The 14,688-nt window shown below is 41.4% G+C and overlaps 1 protein-coding gene across 2 annotated transcripts in view; it reads left to right on the forward strand.

Annotated features, from left to right (window-relative positions):
- LOC117512710 (metabotropic glutamate receptor 4-like) overlaps positions 1-14,688 on the forward strand; it is a 673,449-nt gene that overhangs the window by 242,381 nt on the left and 416,380 nt on the right. The gene's annotated exons all lie outside the window — the stretch shown is intronic.

Here is a 14,688-nt window from a genome sequence, read left to right on the forward strand (position 1 = left end):
GTTGTTTCTATTGGACAGTGTGAAGTTTTGTCACAGTTCAGAGCGGCAAAAGTTGGATTGGGTTGAACTTTGACCACGTCAGCCTGTTGACAAGCAGGAATGCGCACACTCCCGGCAGAAGCGTTGGTTTAGCTTGGCTTTTGATGCGACGCTTCAGACGCCTCTTAAAAAGCAATACGTTTCATTGAAAATAATGCTTTTTAGACCGATTTGTGGTGCCTCTGATGCTTCCAAAGCATGCAGTGTGAAAGGCCCTTTACACAAATAACGGTGGGTACAGAGGATTAATAATTTTTGTCTGATCTGCTTTCACCTGTGTGGTATACCTAATTGCTAACTAAATTGAGAAAATTCTGGAAGCAATATAAACAGCTTGTTAAAAATATAGGGCCTGTCCAATAAGGTGTTGAGTTGAATACCAGTTGTGACCATGCCGCTCAAATTATACAGTATCTGAACAGGAAAATATATAGTGGAGTAGAGCACAGAAGGATTTTCTTTCACCAAAACAGATCAAATCCAGGTTTGCATCTCAGATGTATCTTCTGGAAATTTGTAGCTGAAATTTCATGTCTTCTTTTTAAGAAAATCCTCCTCTATACCACTTCATCATGAAGATGGATAACTGGTGATACAAAATGCAAAGCTTGCACTGTGCATAATTTCTCCAATCACAGCCACGTAAGCCTATAACTTCTGGGTTGTGTGGGTGACTTGGTGGCTTTCCTCACTCTTCTTGCACAGTCACTCAGTTTTTCAGAACTGTCCATGCAGATTTAACATAGAGTGCCATATTTTTGTATTTCTTCATAATTGATGTAAATAAAGTCCAAAACATTCAGTAGCAGCTTTACCCTCAGAAAGCCTTGTCCACAACTACCACAAAAGACAGGCACTACACGGTATTAAGAACAGGGGTATGTAAACTTTTGATCAGGTTCATTTGGGTAGTTTGTGTTGTCATGATTTGAAAAGAGTAAACACTGTTGTTTGCCAATAAATGGCTTCACCCAACCATGAACCATGAGTGAAAAAGTTTTTGTGTCATCGTTCATATTCTCTGAAAAATGCCAAAAAAACAAAACTTTTGCCAGGGTATGTAAACTTTTGGCCCCACCTGTCTGTGTGTGTGTGTGTGTGTATATATATATATTACACTTAGCACTGGGATACCAATTAAGTAATTATTAAGAAGACTGCACATACGGCTGAGGGTATTTTATATGATATGAGGGTGTTTATATTCTGTCATATCAAAGTTTATGGGCAGATTAGCAGCAGCATTTAATTTGCATTGTACGTGGAATATTTTGATAAAATTTAATTTTACTTCCAGAGAAACCTTTTCTCTGGGGATCAAACATAATTTAAATGAACAATTTTGTATTTTTGTATATTTTTTTCATCATGTGAATTTCCTCAGGAAATTTATTGATTGTAATATGTTTGTGTTAAACTGTTCAGTTTCTTAAAAATGGTGTATTCAGTTGCATTGTCGTATCTGACTGTCATACTGAGTCTTCAAATCTATGTGATTAAAAACTTAGAATATTTTTTTCATAGGAATTTTCTCAGGGAATTTGATAGTAATGTTTGTTAAAACTGTCTGCAGTTTTGCTCTTAAATATGATTTTTATTAATTGTACGAGGTCTGTCAATAAAGCAACGGTCCTTTTTATTTTTTTCAAAAACTATATGGATTTCATTCATATGTTTTTATGTCAGACATGCTTGAACCCTCGTGCGCATGCGTGAGTTTTTCCACGCCTGTCGGTGACGTCATTCGCCTGTGAGCACTCCTTGTGGGAGGAGTCGTCCAGCCCCTCGTCGGAATTCCTTTGTCTGAGAAGTTGCTGAGAGACTGGCGCGTTGTTTGATCAAACTTTTTTCTAAACCTGTGAGACACATCGAAGTGGACACGGAAAAATTAAGCTGGTTTTCAGTGAAAATTTTAACGGCTGATGAGATTTTGAGGTGATTCTGTCGCTTTAAGGACTTCCCACAGTGCGAGACGTCGCTCAGCGCTCTCAGCCGCCATCGTCAGCCTGTTCAAGCTGAAAACCTCCACATTTCAGGCTCTATTGATCCAGGACGTCGTGAGAGAACAGAGAAGTTTCAGAAGAAGTCGGTTTCAGCATTTTATCCGGATATTCCACTGTTAAAGGAGATTTTTTTAATGAAAGACGTGCGGACGGATCCGCGCGTCGGGACGCAGCCGACGCGGTGCGGCGGCACAGGAAAAACACCTCCGTGTTGATAACCATTTGTAAAATCCAGGCGGCTTTTGATGGCTTTCAGTGGAGTGAGTATATGAGAAATTGTTTAACAGCAGGACATGTTCCAACTTGTCCTTAAGGCTTTCAACAGAGGTGTTTTTCCTGTGGCGGAGCATCGGCTCGGCTCGGGTCCGTCCGCACGTCTTTCATTAAAAAAATCTCCTTTAACAGTGGAATATCCGGATAAAATGCTGAAACCGACTTCTTCTGAAACTTCTCTGTTCTCTCACGACGTCCTGGATCAATAGAGCCTGAAATGTGGAGGTTTTCAGCTTGAACAGGCTGACGACGGCGGCTGAGCGCTGAGCGACGTCTCGCACCGTGGGAAGTCCTTAAAGCGACAGAATCACCTCAAAATCTCTCATCAGCCATTAAAATTTTAACTGAAAACCAGCTTAATTTTTCGAACCGTGTCCACTTCGATGTGTCTCACAGGTTTAAAAAAAATTTTGATCAAACAACGCGCCAGTCTCTCAGCAACTTCTCAGACAAAGGAATTCCGACGAGGGGCTGGACGACTCCTCCCACAAGGAGTGCTCACAGGCGAATGACATCACCGACAGGGGTGGAAAAACTCACGCATGCGCACGAGGGTTCAAGCATGTCTGACGTAAAAACATATGAATGAAATCCATATAGTTTTTGAAAAAAATAAAAAGGACCGTTACTTTATTGACAGCCCTCGTATGTAGATGTCTAAAAGATTGTTGTAGTTTTTGTTTCAAGCAGTGATTTATGTTTAAGTTTAATTTACTTTTGCTCCTAAAATGTGTATTATCAGTTGTATGTAGATCAATAGATGATTTTTTTTTATTTTTTAGGTTTTACAATTACTTCTAGAAGATTTATTCTTGTGTCTGAACATTTTTTTGGAGTAGTGTCTGTGGTTTACCGCTTAAGAAATCTTTTGTAAAGTTGAAAACTTTTCATTTTATGTGCTTTTTGAGCAATGAGGTTTAATTCTGTAAAGATGAATTCCATCATTTAATCTGTTATCAATTAAGAGATTTCAAAAGTTTCTGCAGTGTAGATTTTATGTGAATTCCACATTGCAAGTCACTATTGGAATAAAACCTATTGAATTTTAAAACATTTATGAAGTTTGTTTTACTTAATTTTTTTTGTTCTCAATAGGAACAATTACAAAATTGTAGGTAATTAAGCAAGAACATTGCACGAACATCATATGAACAAAGAATGAGGACAGGTAATGTTCACATTCGAACATTCTACAAATGTTCATTTAATGTTCTGCTGCGACTGTTCATATGGTGTTTGTGAACATTAATGAATGTTTGCATAATGTTCATTGAATGTTCGCATGCAAACATTACCTGTCCTCATTCTTTGTTCATATGATGTTTGTGCAGTGTTCATGCCATGTTTGCAAACGTTCAATGAACATTTAAAGAACGTTCGGTTTCTGGGTGGGTGTATCTTCAAAACTACTCCCACTGAAAGTACGCCTTTTCTGCACTAAAAGGTTAAACTTCCTGATTTGCCGCTCCTTACTTCTTAAATGCTCAGCCATTTGAATTTTAACTATGAACTTTGTGATCTTCTCACTGCAGTAGAGTCAGCCATTAAACATAGTTTGTCAGAGTCAGAAGCTGGGGACCTCTGACTAAGAGTCACAGCAGTGCTTAACAGTGCTAAGCCTCCTCCGTCCAACATCACAGGAGAAGAACAGAAAGCTTTGTCAGCACTGCAGAAGGACCAAAGCATCCTTATCCTGCCAGCAGATAAAGGGAGATGCACGGTGGTCCTGAACACATCGGACTACGAGGCCAAGATCAACAACTTGCTCAGTGACTCCAGTACATGCGAACGTCTGAAGAGAGACCCCACGAGCGGCTATAAGAAGAAAATCATTAGCTACCTCCAAAACCTTGAGAAAGAGGGACTCATCGACAGGCAGACATACTACAGACTGTACCCGGGGGACGCCACTCCATGCATCTATGGACTGCCCAAAATCCACAAACAGGATGTGCCACTCAGGCCTATTGTATGTAGCACAGATTCCATCACATACAATTTGGCCAAGCACCTCAAGTGGATTTTGGCTCCTCTAGTGGGTAACTCAGACCACCATGTGGAGAACACAAGATTTTGTGAACAAGATCAAGGACCTGCAGCTGGAGGCAGATGAAACTATGGTGTCATTTGATGTGACATCGTTCACCTGCATCCCCACCGCTGAGGCCATCTCAGCTGTGAGGCAGAGATTGCTGGAGGATGTCTCTACTTGAAAGGACCAAACTCACACCAGACCACATCTGCCAAATCTTGGAGATCTGTCTTAAAAATGGTTTGAGAGAGGTGTCAAAGAAGCATTCTTTGTAAAACAGTTGAAACTCAGCCTTAACCAGGGATGGGGTCTCAGACACGCTTTGTCCCCTGTTTACAATGGGGTACTCAGGTCAAAGCAGTGTCAGTCTTTTGTTCATGGTAATGAGTCATTCACGTCATCAGGAGAGTTGTCAAGAGAGCCACCAGGAGAGACTTCCGTCCCGTGATTAGGAGGGACAGGTGCCCTGTCATTAGGAGGGTGCTAACTAGAGCACAATAGGTGCTAATTAGAGCTATTGTTTAGTCACTAGCCTGTAGCAGTCGGCCTCTCGGTAGGAGGGGTCTGGTTAGGTTAAAAACGCCAGCTTTTGTTGGCTTCTGTGTATTCTTCTCTACAAGAGTCAAGACGGAAGTCAGACTACCAGAGCAAGAATTTTAGCTGAGGAAGCTTCTGCGATTTGAAGCAAAACGTCCTCACGTCAAGCAACCCAGTCCAGTTGAAGATTCAAGCTTCTCTACTAAGGTTTGAACTTTGAGAGTGTTTACACATGAGAGAAAAGTGAGAAAATGTTAATGCCTGTTTGAGAAAAGTGTATAAAGTGTGTAGTGAGGGGTTTTACAGCCTTAAAACATCTATAATAATTGTAAAAAATAACGCTGACTACGCGGGTTTCGCCTATTGCGGGCTATTTTTAGAATGTAACTCCCACGATAAACGAGGGACCACTGTACAGGAAATGTTGGCGGTGCAAAAATCCACAACTGTGTTATTACAGTATTTCAGGACATTATTTTTTACAAAATTAAAATAATGCTCTTTGAATATTAATGTGAAAAGAAAGTTAACATGATTTAAATTAAAAACAAAATTGAATAAATTTAATTTGAATTCATAGTTTTAGTATTTAAATCAAATTAATTTACATTTAAATACTCATATTTAAAAAGCAAAGTTAATGAATTGTAAAAGAATGCATATAACACTGAAGTCATCACTGTTACAGCCAGACACCACTTTGGCTACAGCACTGTAGTTGCATTGTCACTGCATGCTTTCAAAATTCTTTGAGAATTGAAATAGTCACCAATTTTTTTTTTTTCAGTTTAATTGATTACGTCGAGTAATTGTTTTAGCCCTAATTTACATTCATTTTGACTGCTATGTCACAAATTGCGCCTCCATTTTTTATAATTAAAGGGACATTATCATTGCAAAGAAAAGTGTTTCAGGACTTTATACTAGTGACCACTCAAACACATACTACAAAAAATGTTTTGTGCTGTTCTTTATCATAAAATTAAATCATAATTACAACTGAGCAAGCCCTGATGGAGGCCACTATTACTATTTGAGCAGATGCTTTTCCTGATCTCGCTCTCAAGATATTGTTGAACAAGATCTGCAAATGTGACACAGTCCCGGCTCTCTATTCTCGACTGTCATTATAACAAAGGGCAGTCTGACTGTGGAAACCACCGCAGAATCTCCTTACTGTCAACTGCAGGAAAGCTTCTTGCATGGATTGTCAACAACCGTCTGAGACCACTAGAAGAAAATGTCCTTCCTGAAACCCAAAGTGGCTTCTGACCATTAAGCGGACAACAGACATGATTTTCAAAGTCCAAGAGATACAAGACAAGTGTCGAGAGTGATACCAACCATTGTAGCTTGCCTTCATTGACTTGACAAAGGCATTCAACAGCATGCCATGCCCACCTCTGTGGAAGATCCTGGGCAAAATGGGCTGTCCGGAGAAATTCCTCAAAATCTTGTCTGCCAGCATTACATTAAATGGCACAAAAACTGAAGCTTTCAGTGTTAAATCAGAAGTAAAGCAGTGCTGCATCATTGCCCCTACACTCTTCATCATCTTCATGGCAACAATCCTCCACCCGATCAAGAACAAGGTGCCACCATTAATTGACATCGTGTATAGAACATTGAAAGTTCTTCAGTCTGAGCTGACTGAGAGCCAAGAAGAAAATCACCATCACTTTGCCCCTGGACTTCTAGTATTTTGACTACAGCAGTGTGTTGTCCTTTACAGAAGAAGGTCTTCAGAAAATCTTTGAAACCTTCAACAAAACCTACGCCAAGCTTGGTTTTTACATCAACCTGAAGAAGACACACCTCCTGTATCAGTCTCCACTCAACATGGTAAATCCAAAGTTTCCTGATGTGAAACTGCACGGACAGGTCCTGGTGAATGTGACCCACTTTCCATACCTGGGCAGCCACGTGACATCAAAAGGTGACACGTTTCACGTCCATCTTTTCAGCAACAGAGACCATTGACACAAGATGAAAATCCTTGTTTACAAAGCTGTTGGCATGCCACCCTTGCTGTACAGACCTGTGACCTGGAATATCCCCCACATTGGGGGGGAGACTACTGTATCAACATCAGCATCCTTGCTGAAGCAAAGCTCCAGAGCATTGAATGTGTATGTATCATCAAGAACAAAGTTCGGTGGGTGGGTCACATTATTAAGATGAATAGCAGCCAACTTCAAGCAGATGTTTGACTACCAGCTGAAGACCTCCTGAAGGACAACCTTAAGAGCTACTCCATCGACTGGAAGACATCGGGAAAACAAGTCAGGGACCGAGCCAGCATCCTACTGATCCACATGGGAGTGGAAGTCTTTGAAAAAATGCGGGCAAACAACACAGAGCAGAAGAGGGGAATGAGGAAGGACAGAGAGGAAGATCCTGACCGACAGTGGCTTCCCACAGCAACCACATGCGGCGACTGTCAGAAACGGTGCATGTCAAAACTGGGCCTCCTCGTCCACCATCCCGTCCAGGAGTTAGTCAAGGAATGATCTTCTTTGTTACCAAGGGTTTTCCTCAATGATTGTAAAATGGTGCATGGTATTGTATATGAGTTTGTGTTGGAAAACCAGAGTAGTCTTGAGCACTCAGCCGTTTTCGAGCCAATTTGAGCAATTAATGCATATGCAGCGGACAACCTGACAGTCTGCAGATGCCATTAATTGTTGGGTGTTGGATGTTGAGTGTTTGGAGCCAAGAAATGTTAGAAATTATACAATTATATTTGTTATTGGTGTGAGACGAGGAGTGGTGTGGAAGGTAAGTTTTTCTTTTTTCTTTAGTTGAGTGTAGAGCTGTTGCATGTCAGGGCAACATTCATGTGGGGCTGCCTGTGCTTCAGCTGTATCTTCTCTAAACATTTTTTCTGTAACAAAGTTCCTTCAGCTTCTCGTCATTTACCTCACGCGGGGTCGCCGCTACAGTTCCGAGGTTGATCTGCATGTTGATTTGGCACAAGTTTTACACTGGATGCCCTTCCTGATGTAACTCCACCTAAAGTGGGTGGTCTTCAAGTGGGAACCTTCTGCTGTGGAAATAAGTGCATTGACAGCTTGGAAATGACGCTGCCCTCATGAACCATTCTTCTGTGACCTCATTTCATTTGGGCATTTTCATGCGAGTGTGTATAAAATAAAATGTACACAATGCATGCACACATTTTTTTTGTCTGACTGCAATCATCCCTTATTTTCCAACGCTTCACAGCAAAACAGCAATGACCAACTTCTACTTTTACAAGTTATCTGCAATGGCTCTTGACCAATTACAAGATAGTAGGGCAATTAGTTACCTTGGCGAATGGGTAAGCTTTCAATTGCGTGTCTCAAGGGTATTGTTGAGGAATTATATGTCAGAGGAGGGAGAAGTGAAATAAAAAGGCACAAAGGAGTGAGAACCAACAGTGAATTAATGCAGCGCATTGATTGAGCGGCTTCACTGGCCTTTGTCAGGCACCGTCGTCACTGAAGCCACCTTTAAGTCATGAATCCCCCTGATGTGCTTAGGTAGTATCAGGGCCCATGGCGTGGGGCAGACTGAATGCTGGACACAAATGCAGATTTACAGACTCATAGACGGCTTTATCAAAAGGCTTTATCTTGGAACACAGGAGAGGATACGGTACACAGGTGGTCAGTCAGTGATGCAGAAGTACAGGAAAGATCTCACAGTGGAGAAATTCACAAGACAAAAAGGAAAGCACAAGGCAAAAAGGCGTGGTCAAACAGGCTGGGTTCAGTGGCATGGCGAGACAGTATAACACAGGCTGAGGCAAAAAGGCGAGGTTGTAACTGGCAGAACACTGATCTAAAACTACAAAAATACACAAGCTGGAACGAAGACAAGAAGTGCAATGAACGAGCAGTGAGGGAGAGAACCAGGTGGGCTTAAATACAAGGTGTGGAGATCAAGGTAAATGAGAACAGGTGTGTGGAAAAACAAAGATGAGAGAGGACAGGTGCAGAGAGTACAGTAACACAAAGCAGACAGACTCAGAGGGAAAAAGTGGTGCAAGATAGTGCAGAGACAGAAACACAAAGCAGAGTGGAGAGGCGCGAGAGCAGGAGCAAAAAGACAGAAGGCATAAAGAACTATAACCAAGACATTAAAGGCTGGGGCAGAAACTAAACTGCAACTCAATGTGGCAAAAGTATAACAGCTAATATAACTAATGACTACACAGAAAATAAATGATAGTGCGTAAACCAGTAACAAAAGTAATATGCACAGAAAACAATCAAATAATCAGAACCAAACCAAGATGAGACTAAACAAGTGACTAAAATAAAATGACCAGATTAAATACAATCAGAGACTGAAATCATGCTAATCAGAAAAATCAAAGACTAATGGCTCACAGATAAAAAGACAAAACAGCACTCAATTCTGAGGAAAAAATTATGGAATCACCCTGTAAATTTTCATCCCCAAAACTAACACCTGCATCATATCAGATCTGCTCGTTAGTCTGCATCTAAAAAGGAGTGAACACAGCTTGGAGAGCTGTTGCACCAAGTGGACTGACATGAATCATGGCTCCAACACGAGAGATGTCAATTGAAATAAAGGAGAGGATTATCAAACTCTTAAAAGAGTAAATCATGACGCAATGTTGCAAAGATGTTGGTTATTCACAGTCAGCTGTGTCTAAACTCTGGACCAAAGGCAAACATACTGGTAGACCAAGGAAGACATCAAAGCATCAAGACAGAAAACTTAAAGCAATATGTCTCAAAAATCGAAAAATGCACAACAAAACAAATGAGGAACGAATGGGAGGAAACTGGAGTCAACGTCTGTGACCGAACTGTAAGAAACCGCCTAAAGGAAATGGGATTTACATACAGAAAAGCTAAACGAAAGCCATCATTAACACCTAAACAGAAAAAAACAAGGTTACAATGGGCTAAGGAAAAGCAATCGTGGACTGTGGATGACTGGATGAAAGTCATATTCAGTGATGAATCTCAAATCTGCATTGGGCAAGGTGATGATGCTGGAACTTTTGTTTGGTGCCGTTCCAATGAGATTTATAAAGATGACTGCCTGAAGAGAACATGTAAATTTCCACAGTCATTGATGATATGGGGCTGCATGTCAGGTAAAGGCACTGGGGAGATGGCTGTCATTACATCATCAATAAATGCACATTTTACGTTGATATTTTGGACAATTGAAAGGATGTTTGGGGAAGATGAAATCATTTTTCAAGATGATAATGCATCTTGCCATAGAGCAAAAACTGCAAAAACATTCCTTGCAAAAAGACACAGGGTCAATGTCAACGAGCAGATCTGATTTGATGCAGGTGTTAGTTTGGGGGATGAAAATTTACAGGGTGATTCCATAATTTTTTCCTCAGAATTGAGTGATTCCATATTTTTTTTCCTCTGCTTGGTCTAAAAAAGTAACCGTTACTGACTGCCACAATCTTTTTTTCTTGATTTCTTATAGTGTTTCTTAAAGCCAGAAAGTTGCCATTTGAAATGACTTTAGTTTTGTGTTATGTCTGTGATCTGCTTTTTTTCTACAAAATTAAACAACTGAAAGAACATCCTCAGAGGCCGGTGATTCCATAATTTTTGCCAGGGGTTGTATTCCATTTTCTATACCCGCTTTCTCCAATTAAAAACTCACAGGTGTTGGAGCCTATCCCAGCAGTCATAAGGTGTGAGGCGGGGTACACCCTGGACAGGATGCCAGTCTGTCGCAGGGCCACAAACAGACAAACACATTCACACATCATGCACTTAAAAATTGACTTACAGTCAATTTTTAAAGATTCCAATGCACCTAACCTGCATGTCTTTTGATGTGGGAGGAAGCCGGAGCACATGGAGGGAACCCACACAAACACGGAGAGAACATGCAAACTCCGCACAGAAAGACCTCAGGTGGGATCCATCCATGACGTTCTTGCTGTGAGGCAGTAGTGCTAACCACTAAGCCACCGTGCTGCCTTCATTTATATACTTGGAAGTCAAAGTGGTTAAATACCCTTGTTTCCAGTGCAGAAGATTCCTGGTTCAAGGCCATCACTGCCCACTCTAAGAAATCTGGAGTTGCATCAAGAAGAACATCCAGCATAAAACGTCCACCAAATCAACATGCAGATCCACCATGAATCTGCTGTGGTGACTCCCTCCCCCCCAAAAAGGTGGCAAATAGTGGCACCGCCTCCGACTAAACAAGTGAGCGATAAAGGCAGGGAAAACATGCAGTAAATGTGAGCAGAGTCTTCAGGCTTAGTTTGTGTTGGTTTTTATCAGACATCCACAGATCCCTTCCAGTGTAGGCGTCTGACGTAATGGATTAGAGTGCTGCAGCCAGTGATAGCATGGTTGAGAAAGAACTGCATATTTTAGACTTTCGTTGTCTCTATGTGAGGCCTGTGTGTTTCACTGGCAGCTTACACTGTTACCGATATGCCCATTGGCATGGTGGTCCAGTGTGAATTGCAATTTATTGCAACAACTTTGGCAAGCATGAAGGTGTGGAGGAATGGTGTAGCACTTTGCTGGCCGAGGAATGCATCACAGTGCTTCACTTTTTCCACATTATGTGTTACAACCTTATTTTTTCCTCAAAATTCTACACACAATATCCCATAATGACAATGTGAAAAAGTTTTTTGCAAATATGCGTGTGTGTGTGTGTGAATATACTAAAGGGGTAAATTCAGTTGATTGGACATGATTGGAAAGACACACACTTGTCTACATATAAGGTCCCACAGTTGACAGTGCATGCCAGAGCACAACCCAAGCATGAAATCAAAGGAATTGTCTGTAGACCTCAGACATGTTTGTCTCGAGGCCCAAATCTGGGGAAGGGTACTGAAACATTTCTACTGTTGTGAAGTTCTCAGTGAGCACAGTGGATTCCATCATCCATGAATGGAAAAAAGTTTGGATATCCCGGGATCTTCCTAGGCCCATCTAAGCTGAGCGATTGGGGGGGGCCTTAGTCAGGGAGGTGACCAAGAACCTGATGGTCACTCTGCCAGAGCTCCAGCATTTCTTTGTGGAGAGATGAAAACCTCCCAGAAGGACAACCATCTCTGCAGCAATCCACCAATCAGGCCTGTATGGTAGAGTGGCCAGACAGAATCCACTCCTTAGTAAAACGCACATGGCAGCCCAGGTGGAGTTTTGCCAAAAAGCACCTGAAGGACTCTCAGACCATGAGAAACAAATTCTCTGGTCTGACAACAAAGATTGAACTCTTTGGCGTGAATGCCAGGCGTCATGTTGAAGGAAACCAGGCATCATTCCTACAGTGAAGCATGGTGGTTTCAGCATCATGCTGTGGGGATGTGTTTCAGCAGCATGAACTGGGAGAGCCTAGTCAGGATTGTGGGAAAGATAAATGCAGCAATGTACAGAGACATCCTGGATGAAAACCTGCTCCAGAGCGCTCTTGACCTCAGACTTGGGCGACTGTTCATCTTTCAGCAGGACAATGACCCTAAGTGTACAGCCATGATATCAACACTCCAGGACAACTTTGTGAATGTCCTGGAGTGGCCCAGCCAGAGCTCAACACAATGGAACATCTGTGGAGAGATCTGAAAATGGCTGTGCACCGACACTACACATCCAACCTGAAGGAGCTTGAGAGGTGCTGTAAAGAGGAATGGGCAAAACTGCCCAAGATAGGTGCGCCAAGCTTGTGGGCATCATATTCAATAAACCTGAGGCTGTATTTCTGCCAAAGGTGCATCAACAAGTACTGAGTAAAGGGTGTAAATGCTTATGTACATGTATTTTTGTTTTTTTAATAAAATTTGCAAAAAATTCAAAAAAGCTTTTTTCATGTTGTTATTATGGGGTGTTGTGAGTAGAATTCTGAGAAAAAAATGAATTTACTCCATTTTGGATAATGCTGTAACATAACAAAATGTGTAAATAGTGAAGCGCTGTGAATACTGTTCTTTGTTTGGCTGTCTTACCATGGAGCCAAAAGCAAGTAAAGAGAATCTACACAGACTTTGAAAAGAATACAAAGCATAAATAATTCTAAAAGTCGCTGCGGGTGTGCTGCTCTTGTTTTTTCAATTGTGACCGCTTCGTGAGACAGAGAGACAACAGAAACTGTTTGTCCAACTTAAAGCACTCAAACCTGCTACACCAGACTACCTGCTCACTACATCCTGTGCTTATATATTGAACATATGGGGCTGGGATTAGCAGTCACATACCTAACATGTTTTGATAATACTGTAAGCCAGTGAAGATGCCTAGATGGCATCAGTTGTACGACGTAGGATGGCAGTTAACTGGTGAATATAAACAACCAACAGATGAACAACATGCAAAACCAAAAATGAAGTCATGTTCACTTTCCTTTAAGTCCTCATGATCTTTGAATTCAGTGGCCTTAAAAAGTCAAAGTCAGTTATTTACTCCAACCCGTTTGAGGCTAGTATGAATAAACATTGTTGATCAATGTCAAGGCCACTCAGAACTATATATTATTGCATCAGTGAATAATTAAGAATGATTTGCGCCACTGTTCAAACAAGATGTAGTTGCGCATTCAAACTGCTTGTGCTTTACTTTTCTTTTTTTTTTTTGTATTTTGGGCATGCCTCACATTGCCACATCCACGTTTTTTGAAATTGCAATAATATTTTTTTTCTCTGTTGTGATGGTTTAATTACAACAGGAAAGAGTTTTCTTAAATTAATTATAATGATTAATTTTTAATCTCTATGGGTATCCTCCACTTTCTCCTTTAACTTTAACACAACTGAGACTCAACGGAAGCCTGAAATCAGGAAAATTTGTGAAGGGAATTTTTTTACATGCTGTTAATCCCAATAATGTGGATTATCCACACACCGTGAATTGTAATACTGAATACATGAATACTGAAAAAATATCTCATGAAACTTGAACACACATCTCACAAAACGTGAATTTCTTCACCATTTCTCTTACGTTTTGTACATAGTCACAATTTGTGGTCTTATGTTTTGCATTCCTCCAGGAACACTTGAGGGGAAAATCTACACTTTGGGTCCAATCACAGTGCACGGTTGTTGTTTACAAATCGCCCAATTTGCACCCCCCCATCCAGACTCCCAGCCTTCCCTCCCACAGCCCCACCGACCCCTCGTGGATGTAGAGGGGCTCAGCCCCGGCTGGGTGCATGAGTAGTCAGGGGGACCCGTGCCCCTCCCCAGAGTAATTTCATTCATCCAGGAACACCTTAGGGCAGCTGTGCCCAACCCTGTTCCTGGACGGCCCCTGCCCTGCATGTTTTCTAACTCTCCCTGTTCCACTCCCAGGCAATTAACTCTTATCAAGTGTGCTCAGCCAATCAAGAGGTGGAAGACACCACTTTTAAAAAAATCAGATGTGACTTGGGTAGGTAGATGTGGAAAACTTGCAGGGCAGGGGCTGTCCAGGAACAGGTTTGGGTACAGCGGCCTTAGCGGAAAATCCAGACGTTGTGTCTGATTAAAGTGCATCATTGTCGCTTACAAATTGGTCAATTTGTACTTACCTCCAGACTCCCAGCTTTCCCTTCCACAGCCCCACTGCCCATCAGAATCAGATGATAATACAGTAATAATTATATAGGTGTACACAGTGATGCCGGTAACGAGTTACTGAGTAACACGTTACTCTAATCTAACCACTTTTTTTTAGTAACGAGTAATCTAACACTTTAATCTTTCCAAATCAGTAATCAGATTAAAGTTACTTCTCCATGTCACTGTGCGTTACTATAATTTTTGCATTGTGGGTCAATAGCAGCATTAAACTTGGTCTGTGGGCA

This window comes from Thalassophryne amazonica, chromosome 6 (assembly GCF_902500255.1).
Source record: "Thalassophryne amazonica chromosome 6, fThaAma1.1, whole genome shotgun sequence".
Classification (NCBI taxonomy): Eukaryota; Metazoa; Chordata; class Actinopteri; order Batrachoidiformes; family Batrachoididae; genus Thalassophryne; species Thalassophryne amazonica.